The 17,584-nt window shown below is 48.5% G+C and overlaps 6 non-coding genes across 6 annotated transcripts; all 6 read right to left on the reverse strand.

Moving 5' to 3' along the window:
* Positions 1-6,296: 6,296 nt before the first annotated feature.
* TRNAL-CAA (transfer RNA leucine (anticodon CAA)) lies at positions 6,297-6,408 on the reverse strand. Its single transcript has 2 exons — positions 6,371-6,408; positions 6,297-6,342 (listed from the first exon to the last, which is right to left on the reverse strand). It is a non-coding gene; the product is annotated as a tRNA-Leu (tRNA).
* A 307-nt stretch (positions 6,409-6,715) lies between these two features.
* Positions 6,716-6,788, reverse strand: TRNAV-CAC (transfer RNA valine (anticodon CAC)). The gene has a single exon. It is a non-coding gene; the product is annotated as a tRNA-Val (tRNA).
* Positions 6,789-9,929: 3,141 nt separating this feature from the next.
* On the reverse strand, positions 9,930-10,041 carry TRNAL-CAA (transfer RNA leucine (anticodon CAA)). Its single transcript has 2 exons — positions 10,004-10,041; positions 9,930-9,975 (listed from the first exon to the last, which is right to left on the reverse strand). It is a non-coding gene; the product is annotated as a tRNA-Leu (tRNA).
* A 307-nt stretch (positions 10,042-10,348) lies between these two features.
* TRNAV-CAC (transfer RNA valine (anticodon CAC)) lies at positions 10,349-10,421 on the reverse strand. Its single transcript has one exon. It is a non-coding gene; the product is annotated as a tRNA-Val (tRNA).
* Positions 10,422-13,512: 3,091 nt separating this feature from the next.
* Positions 13,513-13,624, reverse strand: TRNAL-CAA (transfer RNA leucine (anticodon CAA)). The gene is made up of 2 exons: positions 13,587-13,624; positions 13,513-13,558 (listed from the first exon to the last, which is right to left on the reverse strand). It is a non-coding gene; the product is annotated as a tRNA-Leu (tRNA).
* A 768-nt stretch (positions 13,625-14,392) lies between these two features.
* Positions 14,393-14,464, reverse strand: TRNAP-AGG (transfer RNA proline (anticodon AGG)). Its single transcript has one exon. It is a non-coding gene; the product is annotated as a tRNA-Pro (tRNA).
* Positions 14,465-17,584: the final 3,120 nt, after the last annotated feature.

Consider the following 17,584-nt stretch of genomic DNA (forward strand, 5'->3'; position numbering starts at 1 on the left):
CGCTAAAATGGGCTCGTCCGGGATTTGAACCTGGGACCTCTCGCACCCTAAGCGAGAATCATACCCCTAGACCAACGAGCCTGGGCACAGAAATGCAAAGGCTCCAACCCTGCTCGGAGGGTTGGTGACAGAGAGTGGGAGACTACATCCCAAAGCAAGAAACTGCACATGGTGCTCTCTTCTGCAGTACGACTAGAGTCATTTGCATGGTCTTCATCGAACATGACATAAAAAGCCTCTATCCTTTAGACATTTTGGCCCAGATTTACAAGAAAATGACTAAGCGCGACGCTGTGCCAAATTTGCAAGCCCCACGCGCCGTCATTTTCAAAATGCAGGGAAGCACCGTATTTAGTAGAATACAGCGCACCCCTGTGCTTCCCCCTGCGCCAGCTCTAAATTAGCTGCTGAGCGCCAACGCAGCCGTTCTTGCACCATGGTACAAGGATGACTGCGTTGAGGGGGAAATTGTTTTTGTGCAGGAAGGGACACCTTCCTGCCCAAAAAAAAAATCTTCAATGGTGATTTGCTCTTACTTCTATGTGTGCTGCAGAATGCATCACACATAGAAAGAGCAAAAACAAGGAGAAATGAAAACATTTCTCCTCAGTGCGCCACTCTAACGACACCCCTGGGATGGCGTTGGATTTTGGTGCTGACGCAGATTTACGCCAACTCCTAAATCTGGAGCAGCATCAAAATGCTATGGTGTTGCTGTGGCACACTCCCAACAACACCCATTGCACGCCCCTTCCAGGGAACGCGCTGCGTGCTAAGGGGCCGTATTTACAAGGTGGTGTTAAGCCACAAAAAGTGGCTGAACGCCATCTTGTAAATACCGCGCAGTGCATAGTGCCACCGGGGCGTCACTAAAAGTGATGCTCCGGTGGCGATAGGGCCTTGTAAGTCTGGCACTTTATTTGCTCAAGGTGTGTGTTCTTGGTGAGGGCAGGAAAGCTATTTTCGCTCTCGTACCTTCCTTCCTTGGCTGGCTTGAATGCTGTAGGCTCAGGCTTCATTGCAAAGGTCAAACAGTGAGCAACTGACTGCCGTAAGCTGGCGCAACTCCTCTTGGTGAGCTGTGACAGATGCCCCAGGAGCGTAGTACCTCACGATGGTGAGGGATAGACACAGTCTCTTTTATCTCAGCTTGCCTGTCAGGTGAGGCAGGAAATGCAAATACTGTGAAAAAGCCCAGCGACTCGAACCAGGGACCTTTCGCATGTGAGGTGCGCATGATAACCACTACACTACACAAACAGACACACTTGCCGGCTTGCTTCATGTGGCTATGCATTGTACTGGAACCACCACACTATGGAAACAGACACACCTGCTTGCTTTATGTGGCTATGCATTGGACTGGGATGCAAGGATGAGGGCCAATGTTCATGATGCTCAAAGCTGAGCCTTCCGGAACACGATCTCTTCCCTTGGAAGAAAGGAACTGGGATCACTTTCATTCCAAGAGGTGATTTCAGAACTGGACCCGAAATTACCATGGAGAAGCACTGTGCATTTAATGTTCCTACGAGCACTGCTGCTCCAGCACAGAAAAGCAGTTGCAAAGAAATCTCGCATACCTTCATGATGCTGAACCGTCTCGACGCCAGTATAAAGCATGTATTGCATTGCAACATGACATCTTACAAGAGTGAAAAGCAGAAATACTCCTGTTTAAAACACAGACTGAACCTATAAAGGTAGGGGTTTGTCTGGGATTTGAACCGAGGTCCTCTCACACCCGAAGCGAGAATCATACCCCTATACCAACTAGACTGCCGCTGCATAGTCATTTGAAACATCTTCTGAAGCATCTTTCCGAAAAGCAGGGCCATTTGGAGGCTCTCTCTCTCTAAGCGTGCCATAGCAATTGATGTTTTCTGTCAAGGATTTTTTGTTTGTCTCTAGCAAGGCAAGAGGTAGTCAAAATGCCATGTGCCAGTGAGCTGAACTAGAGCACTGATGTGAAAAGCAGACCCTTTCTGGTAGTTGTAACCCGCTGCAAGTCATGGACCCTTGCACCTTAGACTTCCCAACCAGAAGCACTGAAGGGCCTGCTAGCTCTTGAGCCAGAGGAGCATGCCTCTTGGATTCAAGCACACTTGCTCGATCAGCGCTCGATCAGGCGAGATTTATATTAGTGGCTCATAGGCCTGAAACACTCACCTGGGAGACGCAGGGTGGCTGATTTCCCGGAATGGCCCTTGATGGGGAAATCACCTCCTTTCCCCCGCCTCATTTCAGAATTGTGTGCTAGTCGCAAGACAGTGTTCAGGGATTCATGGGTACTGCCTACTCCCAGCTGCCTCTCTGTCTTCTTCATGTAAATTGCAAGTCACAAGGAGGCACCATTGCCAATATGCTCCGCCCACCTAACCAAGAAACCTAGTTTGAGCTTGTCTGCCTGTGTTGTTGCAGGGGCAGTGTCTTCTTTGCCCAAAAGGTGGCAGGAGAGCCTCACTTCAAACGATAGAATAAACTGCTTAAGTAGAAACCAGCATGGTAGTTACTGTCATAAAGTGCAGCTCTAACAGAAGGTGTGCCTGAGACGCCACTTCCAGTAATACACAGAATTTTGATTGAGGGCCCAGCCGATGGGTTGGTGGATTTTTCCTCACATGCCACAGCAGCTTCCAAAGATAGTGGTGTGAGGAGCTGGCTCTGCAAGCAGAGCAAGATTTAAGGGAAGAAAATACACCTGTCAGAAGTGGGATTTGAACCCACACCTCCATGAAGAGACCAGAAGGCTCAGCTTCACTGAAGATGAAGCTCTCTTGAGTCTGGCGCCTTAGACCACTCGGCCATCCTGACAGCCAAAACAGTGTGCAGGTCGGACTCTTCAGTCTGCACTTGTTGATTTTGCCGCTTGCAATGTTCCTATCAAAGTCACAGCTTTAAAGGCCCCATAATATAACATGGCCAAGAAAAAAAAAAAAAAACAGAACAAGAAACAATGCACATGCACGACCACCGAGGGATGCAGATAACTTTTTAGCGTCCTGCAATAGTAAAGCACGTTTTACACAGGTCACAAGTTTTTAAAGGTCATTTCTGTCTAAGTGTGCATTGAGAGAGACTGAGGTTTTAGGGAGCAAACACAAAAGCTGCTGCTGCCAAGTGTTTCTGCCCAGTCTCGAACCGGGGACCTTTTGCGTGTGAGGCGAACGTGATATCCACTACACTACAGAAACAAGCTTGCTAGTTTGACTGAAGGAGCACAGTTCCCCTCATATGTTTGCACGATTTCCTCTATACTTTATCAGCAGTTGCTCGGAATGCGAGGGGTAAGTGTGAAAATTGCAGCGGTGTCAGCCAGCATGCATACACTCAGACGTCCTGAAAAATCCCACAGCTGCGGGCAGAGATAGACAAATATCTGATGCCTAAATGCCAGGAAGGAGAGCCTGTGAAATCATCACACAGGGCGCACTGAGAGCAAGCAGGAAGGAAGCCAAGGCATTGTAATCCATTTTTCGCCTGAGGCAAAAAATATGTTTTGCGCAACAATGCTTCGAGTGGAATGAGAAATGTTGAGGGGTTGTGTATTTTAAGGAGGATTTGATTGTTTTCCGCTAAAATGGGCTCGTCCGGGATTTGAACCTGGGACCTCTCGCACCCTAAGCGAGAATCATACCCATAGACCAACGAGCCTGGGCACAGAAATGCAACGGCTCCGACCCTGCTCGGAGGGTTGGTGACAGAGAGTGGGAGACTACATCCCAAAGCAAGAAACTGCACATGGTGCTCTCTTCTGCAGTACGACTAGAGTCATTTGCATGGTCTTCATCGAACATGACATAAAAAGCCTCTATCCTTTAGACATTTTGGCCCAGATTTACAAGAAAATGACTAAGCGCGACGCTGTGCCAAATTTGCAAGCCCCACGCGCCGTCATTTTCAAAATGCAGGAAAGCGCCGTATTTAGTAGAATACAGCGCACCCCTGTGCTTCCCCCTGCGCCAGCTCTAAATTAGCTGCTGAGCGCCAACGCAGCCGTTCTTGCACCATGGTACAAGGATGACTGCGTTGAGGGGGAAATTGTTTTTGTGCAGGAAGGGACACCTTCCTGCCCAAAAAAAAAATCTTCAATGGTGATTTGCTCTTACTTCTATGTGTGCTGCAGAATGCATCACACATAGAAAGAGCAAAAACAAGGAGAAATGAAAACATTTCTCCTCAGTGCGCCACTCTAACGACACCCCTGGGATGGCGTTGGATTTTGGCGCTGACGCAGATTTACGCCAACTCCTAAATCTGGAGCAGCATCAAAATGCTATGGTGTTGCTGTGGCACACTCCCAACAACACCCATTCACGCCCCTTCCAGGGAACGCGCTGCGTGCTAAGTGGCCGTATTTACAAGGTGGTGTTAAGCCACAAAAAGTGGCTGAACGCCATCTTGTAAATACCGCGCAGTGCATAGTGCCACCGGGGCGTCACTAAAAGTGATGCTCCGGTGGCGATAGGGCCTTGTAAGTCTGGCACTTTATTTGCTCAAGGTGTGTGTTCTTGGTGAGGGCAGGAAAGCTATTTTCGCTCTCGTACCTTCCTTCCTTGGCTGGCTTGAATGCTGTAGGCTCAGGCTTCATTGCAAAGGTCAAACAGTGAGCAACTGACTGCCGTAAGCTGGCGCAACTCCTCTTGGTGAGCTGTGACAGATGCCCCAGGAGAGTAGTACCTCACGATGGTGAGGGATAGACACAGTCTCTTTTATCTCAGCTTGCCTGTCAGGTGAGGCAGGAAATGCAAATACTGTGAAAAAGCCCAGCGACTCGAACCAGGGACCTTTCGCATGTGAGGTGCGCATGATAACCACTACACTACACAAACAGACACACTTGCCGGCTTGCTTCATGTGGCTATGCATTGTACTGGAACCACCACACTATGGAAACAGACACACCTGCTTGCTTTATGTGGCTATGCATTGGACTGGGATGCAAGGATGAGGGCCAATGTTCATGACGCTCAAAGCTGAGCCTTCCGGAACACGATCTCTTCCCTTGGAAGAAAGGAACTGGGATCACTTTCATTCCAAGAGGTGATTTCAGAACTGGACCCGAAATTACCATGGAGAAGCACTGTGCATTTAATGTTCCTACGAGCACTGCTGCTCCAGCACAGAAAAGCAGTTGCAAAGAAATCTTGCATACCTTCATGATGCTGAATCGTCTCGACGCCAGTATAAAGCATGTATTGCATTGCAACATGACATCTTACAAGAGTGAAAAGCAGAAATACTCCTGTTTAAAACACAGACTGAACCTATAAAGGTAGGGGTTTGTCTGGGATTTGAACCGAGGTCCTCTCACACCCGAAGCGAGAATCATACCCCTATACCAACTAGACTGCCGCTGCATAGTCATTTGAAACATCTTCTGAAGCGTCTTTCCTGAAAAGCAGGGCCATTTGGAGGCTCTCTCTCTCTAAGCGTGCCATAGCAATTGATGTTTTCTGTCAAGGATTTTTTGTTTGTCTCTAGCAAGGCAAGAGGTAGTCAAAATGCCCTGTGCCAGTGAGCTGAACTAGGGCACTGATGTGAAAAGCAGACCCTTTCTGGTAGTTGTAACCCGCTGCAAGTCATGGACCCTTGCACCTTAGACTTCCCAACCAAAAGCACTGAAGGACCTGCTAGCTCTTGAGCCAGAGGAGCATGCCTCTTGGATTCAAGCACACTTGCTCGATACTTGCTCGATCAGTGCTCGATCAGGCTTGATCAGGCGAGATTTATATTAGTGGCTCATAGGCCTGAAACACTCACCTGGGAGACGCAGGGTGGCTGATTTCCCAGAATGGCCCTTGATGGGGAAATCACGTCCTTTCCCCCGCCTCATTTCAGAATTGTGTGCTAGTCGCAAGACAGTGTTCAGGGGTTCATGGGTACTGCCTACTCCCAGCTGCCTCTCTGTCTTCTTCATGTAAATTGCAAGTCACAAGGAGGCACCATTGCCAATATGCTCCGCCCACCTAACCAAGAAACCTATTTTGAGCTTGTCTGCCTGTGTTGTTGCAGGGGCAGTGTCTTCTTTGCCCAAAAGGTGGCAGGAGAGCCTCACTTCAAACGATAGAATCAACTGCTTAAGTAGAAACCAGCATGGTAGTTACTGTCATAAAGTGCAGCTCTAACAGAAGGTGTGCCTGAGACGCCCCTTCCAGTAATACACAGAATTTTGATTGAGGGCCCAGCCGATGGGTTGGTGGATTTCTCCTCACATGCCACAGCAGCTTCCAAAGATAGTGGTCTGAGGAGCTGGCTCTGCAAGCAGAGCAAGATTTAAGGGAAGAAAATACACCTGTCAGAAGTGGGATTTGAACCCACGCCTCCATGAAGAGACCAGAAGGCTCAGCTTCACTGAAGATCAAGCTCTCTTGAGTCTGGCGCCTTAGACCACTCGGCCATCCTGACAGCCAAAACAGTGTGCAGGTCGGACTCTTCAGTCTGCACTTGTTGATTTTGCCGCTTGCAATGTTCCTATCAAAGTCACAGCTTTAAAGGCCCCACAATATAACATGGCCAAGAAAAAAAAAAAAAAACAGAACAAGAAACAATGCACATGCACGACCACCGAGGGATGCAGATAACTTTTTAGCGTCCTGCAATAGTAAAGCACGTTTTACACAGGTCACAAGTTTTTAAAGGTAATTTCTGTCTAAGTGTGCATTGAGAGAGACTGAGGTTTTAGGGAGCAAACACAAAAGCTGCTGCTGCCAAGTGTTTCTGCCCGGTCTCAAACCGGGGACCTTTCGCGTGTGAGGCAAACGTGATAACCACTACACTACAGAAACAAGCTTGCTGGTTTGACTGAAGGAGCACAGTTCCCCTCATATGTTTGCACGATTTCCTCTATACTTTATCAGCAGTTGCTCGGAATGCGAGGGGTAAGTGTGAAAATTGCAGCGGTGTCAGCCAGCATGCATACACTCAGACGTCCTGAAAAATCCCACAGCTGCGGGCAGAGACAGACAAATATCTGATGCCTAAATGCCAGGAAGGAGAGCCTGTGAAATCATCACACAGGGCGCACTGAGAGCAAGCAGGAAGGAAGCCAAGGCATTGTAATCCATTTTTCGCCTGAGGCAAAAAATATGTTTTGCGCAACAATGCTTCGAGTGGAATGAGAAATGTTGAGGGGTTGTGTATTTTGAGCAGGATTTTATTGTTTTCCGCTAAAATGGGCTCGTCTGGGATTGGAACCCGGGACCTCTCGCACCCTAAGCGAGAATCATACCCCTAGACCAACGAGCCTGGGCACAGAAATGCAACGGCTCCGACCCTGCTCGGAGGGTTGGTGACAGAGAGTGGGAGACTACATCCCAAAGCAAGAAACTGCACATGGTGCTCTCTTCTGCAGTACGACTAGAGTCATTTGCATGGTCTTCATCGAACATGACATAAAAAGCCTCTATCCTTTAGACATTTTGGCCCGGATTTACAAGAAAATGACTAAGCGCGACGCTGTGCCAAATTTGCAAGCCCCACGCGCCAACATTTTCAAAATGCAGGGAAGAGCCGTATTTAGTAGAATACAGCGCACCCCTGTGCTTCCCCCTGCGCCAGCTCTAAATTAGCTGCTGAGCGCCAACGCAGCCGTTCTTGCACCATGGTACAAGGATGACTGCGTTGAGGGGGAAATTGTTTTTGTGCAGGAAGGGACAACTTCCTGCCCCCAAAAAAAATCTTCAATGGTGATTTGCTCTTACTTCTATGTGTGCTGCAGAATGCATCACACATAGAAAGAGCAAAAACAAGGAGAAATGAAAACATTTCTCCTCAGTGCGCCACTCTAACGACACCCCTGGGATGGCGTTGGATTTTGGCGCTGACGCAGATTTACGCCAACTCCTAAATCTGGAGCAGCATCAAAATGCTATGGTGTTGCTGTGGCACACTCCCAACAACACCCATTGCACGCCCCTTCCAGGGAACGCGCTGCGTGCTAAGGGGCCGTATTTACAAGGTGGTGTTAAGCCACAAAAAGTGGCAGAACGCCATCTTGTAAATACCGCGCAGTGCATAGTGCCACCGGGGCGTCACTAAAAGTGATGCTTCGGTGGCGATAGGGCCTTGTAAGTCTGGCACTTTATTTGCTCAAGGTGTGTGTTCTTGGTGAGGGCAGGAAAGCTATTTTCGCTCTCGTACCTTCCTTCCTTGGCTGACTTGAATGCTGTAGGCTCAGGCTTCATTGCAAAGGTCAAACAGTGAGCAACTGACTGCCGTAAGCTGGCACAACTCCTCTTGGTGAGCTGTGACAGATGCCCCAGGAGCGTAGTACCTCACGATGGTGAGGGATAGACACAGTCTCTTTCATCTCAGCTGCCTGTCAGGTGAGGCAGGAAATGCAAATACTGTGAAAAAGCCCAGCGACTCGAACCAGGGACCTTTCGCATGTGAGGTGCGCATGATAACCACTACACTACACAAACAGACACACTTGCCGGCTTGCTTCATGTGGCTATGCATTGTACTGGAACCACCACACTATGGAAACAGACACACCTGCTTGCTTTATGTGGCTATGCATTGTACTGGAACCACCACACTATGGAAACAGACACACCTGCTTGCTTTATGTGGCTATGCATTGGACTGGGATGCAAGGATGAGGGCCAATGTTCATGACGCTCAAAGCTGAGCCTTCCGGAACACGATCTCTTCCCTTGGAAGAAAGGAACTGGGATCACTTTCATTCCAAGAGGTGATTTCAGAACTGGACCCGAAATTACCATGGAGAAGCACTGTGCATTTAATGTTCCTACGAGCACTGCTGCTCCAGCACAGAAAAGCAGTTGCAAAGAAATCTCGCATACCTTCATGATGCTGAACCGTCTCGACGCCAGTATAAAGCATGTATTGCATTGCAACATGACATCTTACAAGAGTGAAAAGCATAAATACTCCTGTTTAAAACACAGACTGAACCTATAAAGGTAGGGGTTTGTCTGGGATTTGAACCGAGGTCCTCTCACACCCGAAGCGAGAATCATACCCCTATACCAACTAGACTGCCGCTGCATAGTCATTTGAAACATCTTCTGAAGCATCTTTCCGAAAAGCAGGGCCATTTGGAGGCTCTCTCTCTCTAAGCGTGCCATAGCAATTGATGTTTTCTGTCAAGGATTTTTTCTTTGTCTCTAGCAAGGCAAGAGGTAGTCAAAATGCCCTGTGCCAGTGAGCTGAACTAGGGCACTGATGTGAAAAGCAGACCCTTTCTGGTAGTTGTAACCCGCTGCAAGTCATGGACCCTTGCACCTTAGACTTCCCAACCAGAAGCACTGAAGGGCCTGCTAGCTCTTGAGCCAGAGGAGCATGCCTCTTGGATTCAAGCACACTTGCTCGATCAGCGCTCAATCAGGCGAGATTTATATTAGTGGCTCATAGGCCTGAAACACTCACCTGGGAGACGCAGGGTGGCTGATTTCCCGGAATGGCCCTTGATGGGGAAATCACCTCCTTTCCCCCGCCTCATTTCAGAATTGTGTGCTAGTCGCAAGACAGTGTTCAGGGGTTCATGGGTACTGCCTACTCCCAGCTGCCTCTCTGTCTTCTTCATGTAAATTGCAAGTCACAAGGAGGCACCATTGCCAATATGCTCCGCCCACCTAACCAAGAAACCTAGTTTGAGCTTGTCTGCCTGTGTTGTTGCAGGTGCAGTGTCTTCTTTGCCCAAAAGGTGGCAGGAGAGCCTCACTTCAAACGATAGAATCAACTGCTTAAGTAGAAACCAGCATGGTAGTTACTGTCATAAAGTGCAGCTCTAACAGAAGGTGTGCCTGAGACGCCCCTTCCAGTAATACACAGAATTGTGATTGAGGGCCCAGCCGATGGGTTGGTGGATTTCTCCTCACATGCCACAGCAGCTTCCAAAGATAGTGGTGTGAGGAGCTGGCTCTGCAAGCAGAGCAAGATTTAAGGGAAGAAAATACACCTGTCAGAAGTGGGATTTGAACCCACGCCTCCATGAAGAGACCAGAAGGCTCAGCTTCACTGAAGATGAAGCTCTCTTGAGTCTGGCGCCTTAGACCACTCGGCCATCCTGACAGCCAAAACAGTGTGCAGGTCGGACTCTTCAGTCTGCACTTGTTGATTTTGCCGCTTGCAATGTTCCTATCAAAGTCACAGCTTTAAAGGCCCCACAATATAACATGGCCAAGAAAAAAAAAAAAAAACAGAACAAGAAACAATGCACATGCACGACCACCGAGGGATGCAGATAACTTTTTAGCGTCCTGCAATAGTAAAGCATGTTTTACACAGGTCACAAGTTTTTAAAGGTCATTTCTGTCTAAGTGTGCATTGAGAGAGACTGAGGTTTTAGGGAGCAAACACAAAAGCTGCTGCTGCCAAGTGTTTCTGCCCGGTCTCAAACCGGGGACTTTTCGCGTGTGAGGCGAACGTGATAACCACTACACTACAGAAACAAGCTTGCTGATTTGACTGAAGGAGCACAGTTCCCCTCATATGTTTGCACGATTTCCTCTATACTTTATCAGCAGTTGCTCGGAATGCGAGGGGTAAGTGTGAAAATTGCAGCGGTGTCGGCCAGCATGCATACACTCAGACGTCCTGAAAAATCCCACAGCTGCAGGCAGAGACAGACAAATATCTGATGCCTAAATGCCAGGAAGGAGAGCCTGTGAAATCATCACACAGGGCGCACTGAGAGCAAGCAGGAAGGAAGCCAAGGCATTGTAATCCATTTTTCGCCTGAGGCAAAAAATATGTTTTGCGCAACAATGCTTCGAGTGGAATGAGAAATGTTGAGGGGTTGTGTATTTTGAGCAGGATTTGATTGTTTTCCGCTAAAATGGGCTCGTACGGGATTTGAACCCGGGACCTCTTGCACCCTAAGCGAGAATCATACCCTTAGACCAACAAGCCTGGGCACAGAATTGCAACGGCTCCGACCCTGCTCGGAGGGTTGGTGACAGAGAGTGGGAGACTACATCCCAAAGCAAGAAACTGCACATGGTGCTCTCTTCTGCAGTACGACTAGAGTCATTTGCATGGTCTTCATCGAACATGACATAAAAAGCCTCTATCCTTTAGACATTTTGGCCCAGATTTACAAGAAAATGACTAAGCGCGACGCTGTGCCAAATTTGCAAGCCCCACGCGCCGTCATTTTCAAAATGCAGGAAAGCGCCGTATTTAGTAGAATACAGCGCACCCCTGTGCTTCCCCCTGCGCCAGCTCTAAATTAGCTGCTGAGCGCCAACGCAGCCGTTCTTGCACCATGGTACAAGGATGACTGCGTTGAGGGGGAAATTGTTTTTGTGCAGGAAGGGACACCTTCCTGCCCAAAAAAAAAATCTTCAATGGTGATTTGCTCTTACTTCTATGTGTGCTGCAGAATGCATCACACATAGAAAGAGCAAAAACAAGGAGAAATGAAAACATTTCTCCTCAGTGCGCCACTCTAACGACACCCCTGGGATGGCGTTGGATTTTGGCGCTGACGCAGATTTACGCCAACTCCTAAATCTGGAGCAGCATCAAAATGCTATGGTGTTGCTGTGGCACACTCCCAACAACACCCATTGCACGCCCCTTCCAGGGAACGCGGTGCGTGCTAAGGGGCCGTATTTACAAGGTGGTGTTAAGCCACAAAAAGTGGCTGAACGCCATCTTGTAAATACCGCGCAGTGCATAGTGCCACCGGGGCGTCAATAAAAGTGATGCTCCGGTGGCGATAGGGCCTTGTAAGTCTGGCACTTTATTTGCTCAAGGTGTGTGTTCTTGGTGAGGGCAGGAAAGCTATTTTCGCTCTCGTACCTTCCTTCCTTGGCTGGCTTGAATGCTGTAGGCTCAGGCTTCATTGCAAAGGTCAAACAGTGAGCAACTGACTGCCGTAAGCTGGCGCAACTCCTCTTGGTGAGCTGTGACAGATGCCCCAGGAGCGTAGTACCTCACGATGGTGAGGGATAGACACAGTCTCTTTTATCTCAGCTTGCCTGTCAGGTGAGGCAGGAAATGCAAATACTGTGAAAAAGCCCAGCGACTCGAATCAGGGACCTTTCGCATGTGAGGTGCGCATGATAACCACTACACTACACAAGCAGACACACTTGCCGGCTTGCTTCATGTGGCTATGCATTGTACTGGAACCACCACACTATGGAAACAGACACACCTGCTTGCTTTATGTGGCTATGCATTGGACTGGGATGCAAGGATGAGGGCCAATGTTCATGACGCTCAAAGCTGAGCCTTCCGGAACACGATCTCTTCCCTTGGAAGAAAGGAACTGGGATCACTTTCATTCCAAGAGGTGATTTCAGAACTGGACCCGAAATTACCATGGAGAAGCACTGTGCATTTAATGTTCCTCCGAGCACTGCTGCTCCAGCACAGAAAAGCAGTTGCAAAGAAATCTCGCATACCTTGATGATGCTGAACCGTCTCGATGCCAGTATAAAGCACGTATTGCATTGCAACATGACATCTTACAAGAGTGAAAAGCAGAAATATTCCTGTTTAAAACACAGACTGAACCTATGAAGGTAGGGGTTTGTCTGGGATTTGAACCGAGGTCCTCTCACACCCGAAGCGAGAATCATACCCCTATACCAACTAGAATGCCGCTGCATAGTCATTTGAAACATCTTCTGAAGCGTCTTTCAGAAAAGCAGGGCCATTTGGAGGCTCTCTCTCTCTAAGCGTGCCATAGCAATTGATGTTTTCTGTCAAGGATTTTTTGTTTGTCTCTAGCAAGGCAAGAGGTAGTCAAAATGCCCTGTGCCAGTGAGCTGAACTAGGGGACTGATGTGAAAAGCAGACCCTTTCTGGTAGTTGTAACCCGCTGCAAGTCATGGACCCTTGCACCTTAGACTTCCCAACCAGAAGCACTGAAGGGCCTGCTAGCTCTTGAGCCAGAGGAGCATGCCTCTTGGATTCAAGCACACTTGCTCGATCAGCGCTCGATCAGGCTTGATCAGGCGAGATTTATATTAATGGCTCATAGGCCTGAAACACTCACCTGGGAGACGCAGGGTGGCTGATTTCCCGGAATGGCCCTTGATGGGGAAATCACCTCCTTTCCCCCGCCTCATTTCAGAATTGTGTGCTAGTCGCAAGACAGTGTTCAGGGGTTCATGGGTACTGCCTACTCCCAGCTGCCTCTCTGTCTTCTTCATGTAAATTGCAAGTCACGAGGAGGCACCATTGCCAATATGCTCCGCCCACTTAACCAAGAAATCTAGTTTGAGCTTGTCTGCCTGTGTTTTTGCAGGGGCAGTGTCTTCTTTGCCCAAAAGGTGGCAGGAGAGCCTCACTTCAAACGATAGAATCAACTGCTTAAGTAGAAACCAGCATGGTAGTTACTGTCATAAAGTGCAGCTCTAACAGAAGGTGTGCCTGAGACGCCCCTTCCAGTAATACACAGAATTTTGATTGAGGGCCCAGCCGATGGGTTGGTGGATTTCTCCTCACATGCCACAGCAGCTTCCAAAGATAGTGGTGTGAGGAGCTGGCTCTGCAAGCAGAGCAAGATTTAAGGGAAGAAAATACACCTGTCAGAAGTGGGATTTGAACCCACGCCTCCATGAAGAGACCAGAAGGCTCAGCTTCACTGAAGATCAAGCTCTCTTGAGTCTGGCGCCTTAGACCACTCGGCCATCCTGACAGCCAAAACAGTGTGCAGGTCGGACTCTTCAGTCTGCACTTGTTGATTTTGCCGCTTGCAATGTTCCTATCAAAGTCACAGCTTTAAAGGCCCCACAATATAACATGGCCAAGAAAAAAAAAAAAAAACAGAACAAGAAACAATGCACATGCACGACCACCGAGGGATGCAGATAACTTTTTAGCGTCCTGCAATAGTAAAGCACGTTTTACACAGGTCACAAGTTTTTAAAGGTCATTTCTGTCTAAGTGTGCATTGAGAGAGACTGAGGTTTTAGGGAGCAAACACAAAAGCTGCTGCTGCCAAGTGTTTCTGCCCGGTCTCAAACAGGGGACTTTTCGCATGTGAGGCGAACGTGATAACCACTACACTACAGATACAAGCTTGCTGATTTGACTGAAGGAGCACAGTTCCCCTCATATGTTTGCACGATTTCCTCTATACTTTATCAGCAGTTGCTCGGAATGCGAGGGGTAAGTGTGAAAATTGCAGCGGTGTCGGCCAGCATGCATACACTCAGACGTCCTGAAAAATCCCACAGCTGCGGGCAGAGACAGACAAATATCTGATGCCTAAATGCCAGGAAGGAGAGCCTGTGAAATCATCACACAGGGCGCACTGAGAGCAAGCAGGAAGGAAGCCAAGGCATTGTAATCCATTTTTCGCCTGAGGCAAAAAATATGTTTTGCGCAACAATGCTTCGAGTGGAATGAGAAATGTTGAGGGGTTGTGTATTTTGAGCAGGATTTGATTGTTTTCCGCTAAAATGGGCTCGTCCGGGATTTGAACCCGGGACTTCTCGCACCCTAAGCGAGAATCATACCCCTAGACCAACGAGCCTGGGGACAGGAATGCAACGGCTCCGACCCTGCTCGGAGGATTGGTGACAGAGAGTGGGAGACTACATCCCAAAGCAAGAAACTGCACATGGTGCTCTCTTCTGCAGTACGACTAGAGTCATTTGCATGGTCTTCATCGAACATGACATAAAAAGCCTCTATCCTTTAGACATTTTGGCCCAGATTTACAAGAAAATGACTAAGCGCGACGCTGTGCCAAATTTGCAAGCCCCACGTGCCGTCATTTTCAAAATGCAGGAAAGCGCCGTATTTAGTAGAATACAGCGCACCCCTGTGCTTCCCCCTGCGCCAGCTCTAAATTAGCTGCTGAGCGCCAACGCAGCCGTTCTTGCACCATGGTACAAGGATGACTGCGTTGAGGGGGAAATTGTTTTTGTGCAGGAAGGGACACCTTCCTGCCCCCAAAAAAAATCTTCAATGGTGATTTGCTCTTACTTCTATGTGTGCTGCAGAATGCATCACACATAGAAAGAGCAAAAACAAGGAGAAATGAAAACATTTCTCCTCAGTGCGCCACTCTAACGACACCCCTGGGATGGCGTTGGATTTTGGCGCTGACGCAGATTTACGCCAACTCCTAAATCTGGAGCAGCATAAAAATGCTATGGTGTTGCTGTGGCCCACTCCCAACAACACCCATTGCACGCCCCTTCCAGGGAACGCGCTGCGTGCTAAGGGGCCGTATTTACAAGGTGGTGTTAAGCCACAAAAAGTGGCTGAACGCCATCTTGTAAATACCGCGCAGTGCATACTGCCACCGGGGCGTCACTAAAAGTGATGCTCCGGTGGCGATAGGGCCTTGTAAGTCTGGCACTTTATTTGCTCAAGGTGTGTGTTCTTGGTGAGGGCAGGAAAGCTATTTTCGCTCTCGTACCTTCCTTTCTTGGCTGGCTTGAATGCTGTAGGCTCAGGCTTCATTGCAAAGGTCAAATAGTGAGCAACTGACTGCCGTAAGCTGGCGCAACTCCTCTTGGTGAGCTGTGACAGATGCCCCAGGAGCGTAGTACCTCACGATGGTGAGGGATAGACACAGTCTCTTTTATCTCAGCTTGCCTGTCAGGTGAGGCAGGAAATGCAAATACTGTGAAAAAGCCCAGCGACTCGAACCAGGGACCTTTCGTATGTGAGGTGCGCATGATAACCACTACACTACACAAACAGACACACTTGCCGGCTTGCTTCATGTGGCTATGCATTGTACTGGAACCACCACACTATGGAAACAGACACACCAGCTTGCTTTATGTGGCTATGCATTGGACTGGGATCCAAGGATGAGGGCCAATGTTCATGACGCTCAAAGCTGAGCCTTCCGGAACACGATCTCTTCCCTTGGAAGAAAGGAACTGGGATCTCTTTCATTCCAAGAGGTGATTTCAGAACTGGACCCGAAATTACCATGGAGAAGCACTGTGCATTTAATGTTCCTACGAGCACTGCTGCTCCAGCACAGAAAAGCAGTTGCAAAGAAATCTCGCATACCTTCATGATGCTGAACCGTCTCGACGCCAGTATAAAGCATGTATTGCATTGCAACATGACATCTTACAAGAGTGAAAAGCAGAAATACTCCTGTTTAAAACACAGACTGAACCTATAAAGGTAGGGGTTTGTCTGGGATTTGAACCGAGGTTCTCTCACACCCGAAGCGAGAATCATACCCCTATACCAACTAGACTGCCGCTGCATAGTCATTTGAAACATCTTCTGAAGCGTCTTTCAGAAAAGCAGGGCCATTTGGAGGCTCTCTCTCTCTAAGCGTGCCATAGCAATTGATGTTTTCTGTCAAGGATTTTTTGTTTGTCTCTAGCAAGGCAAGAGGTAGTCAAAATGCCCTGTGCCAGTGAGCTGAACTAGGGCACTGATGTGAAAAGCAGACCCTTTCTGGTAGTTGTAACCCGCTGCAAGTCATGGACCCTTGCACCTTAGACTTCCCAACCAGAAGCACTGAAGGGCCTGCTAGCTCTTGAGCCAGAGGAGCATGCCTCTTGGATTCAAGCACACTTGCTCGATCAGCTCTCGATCAGGCGAGATTTATATTAGTGGCTCATAGGCCTGAAACACTCACCTGGGAGACGCAGGGTGGCTGATTTCCCGGAATGGCCCTTGATGGGGAAATCACCTCCTTTCCCCCGCCTCATTTCAGAATTGTGTGCTAGTCGCAAGACAGTGTTCAGGGGTTCATGGGTACTGCCTACTCCCAGCTGCCTCTCTGTCTTCTTCATGTAAATTGCAAGTCACGAGGAGGCACCATTGCCAATATGCTCCGCCCACCTAACCAAGAAACCTAGTTTGAGCTTGTCTGCCTGTGTTGTTGCAGGGGCAGAGTCTTCTTTGCCCAAAAGGTGGCAGGAGAGCCTCACTTCAAACGATAGAATCAACTGCTTAAGTAGAAACCAGCATGGTAGTTACTGTCATAAAGTGCAGCTCTAACAGAAGGTGTGCCTGAGACGCCCCTTCCAGTAATACACAGAATTTTGATTGAGGGCCCAGCCGATGGGTTGGTGGATTTCTCCTCACATGCCACAGCAGCTTCCAAAGATAGTGGTGTGAGGAGCTGGCTCTGCAAGCAGAGCAAGATTTAAGGGAAGAAAATACACCTGTCAGAAGTGGGATTTGAACCCACGCCTCCATGAAGAGACCAGAAGGCTCAGCTTCACTGAAGATCAAGCTCTCTTGAGTCTGGCACCTTAGACCACTCGGCCATCCTGACAGCCAAAACAGTGTGCAGGTCGGACTCTTCAGTCTGCACTTGTTGATTTTGCCGCTTGCAATGTTCCTATCAAAGTCACAGCTTTAAAGGCCCCATAATATAACATGGCCAAGAAAAAAAAAAAAAAACAGAACAAGAAACAATGCACATGCACGACCACCGAGGGATGCAGATAACTTTTTAGCGTCCTGCAATAGTAAAGCACGTTTTACACAGGTCACAAGTTTTTAAAGGTCATTTCTGTCTAAGTGTGCATTGAGAGAGACTGAGGTTTTAGGGAGCAAACACAAAAGCTGCTGCTGCCAAGTGTTTCTGCCCGGTCTCAAACCGGGGACTTTTAGCGTGTGAGGCGAACGTGATAACCACTACACTACAGAAACAAGCTTG

The sequence above is a fragment of the Pleurodeles waltl genome, unplaced genomic scaffold, assembly GCF_031143425.1.
Source record: "Pleurodeles waltl isolate 20211129_DDA unplaced genomic scaffold, aPleWal1.hap1.20221129 scaffold_72, whole genome shotgun sequence".
NCBI classification, from domain to species: domain Eukaryota; kingdom Metazoa; phylum Chordata; class Amphibia; order Caudata; family Salamandridae; genus Pleurodeles; species Pleurodeles waltl.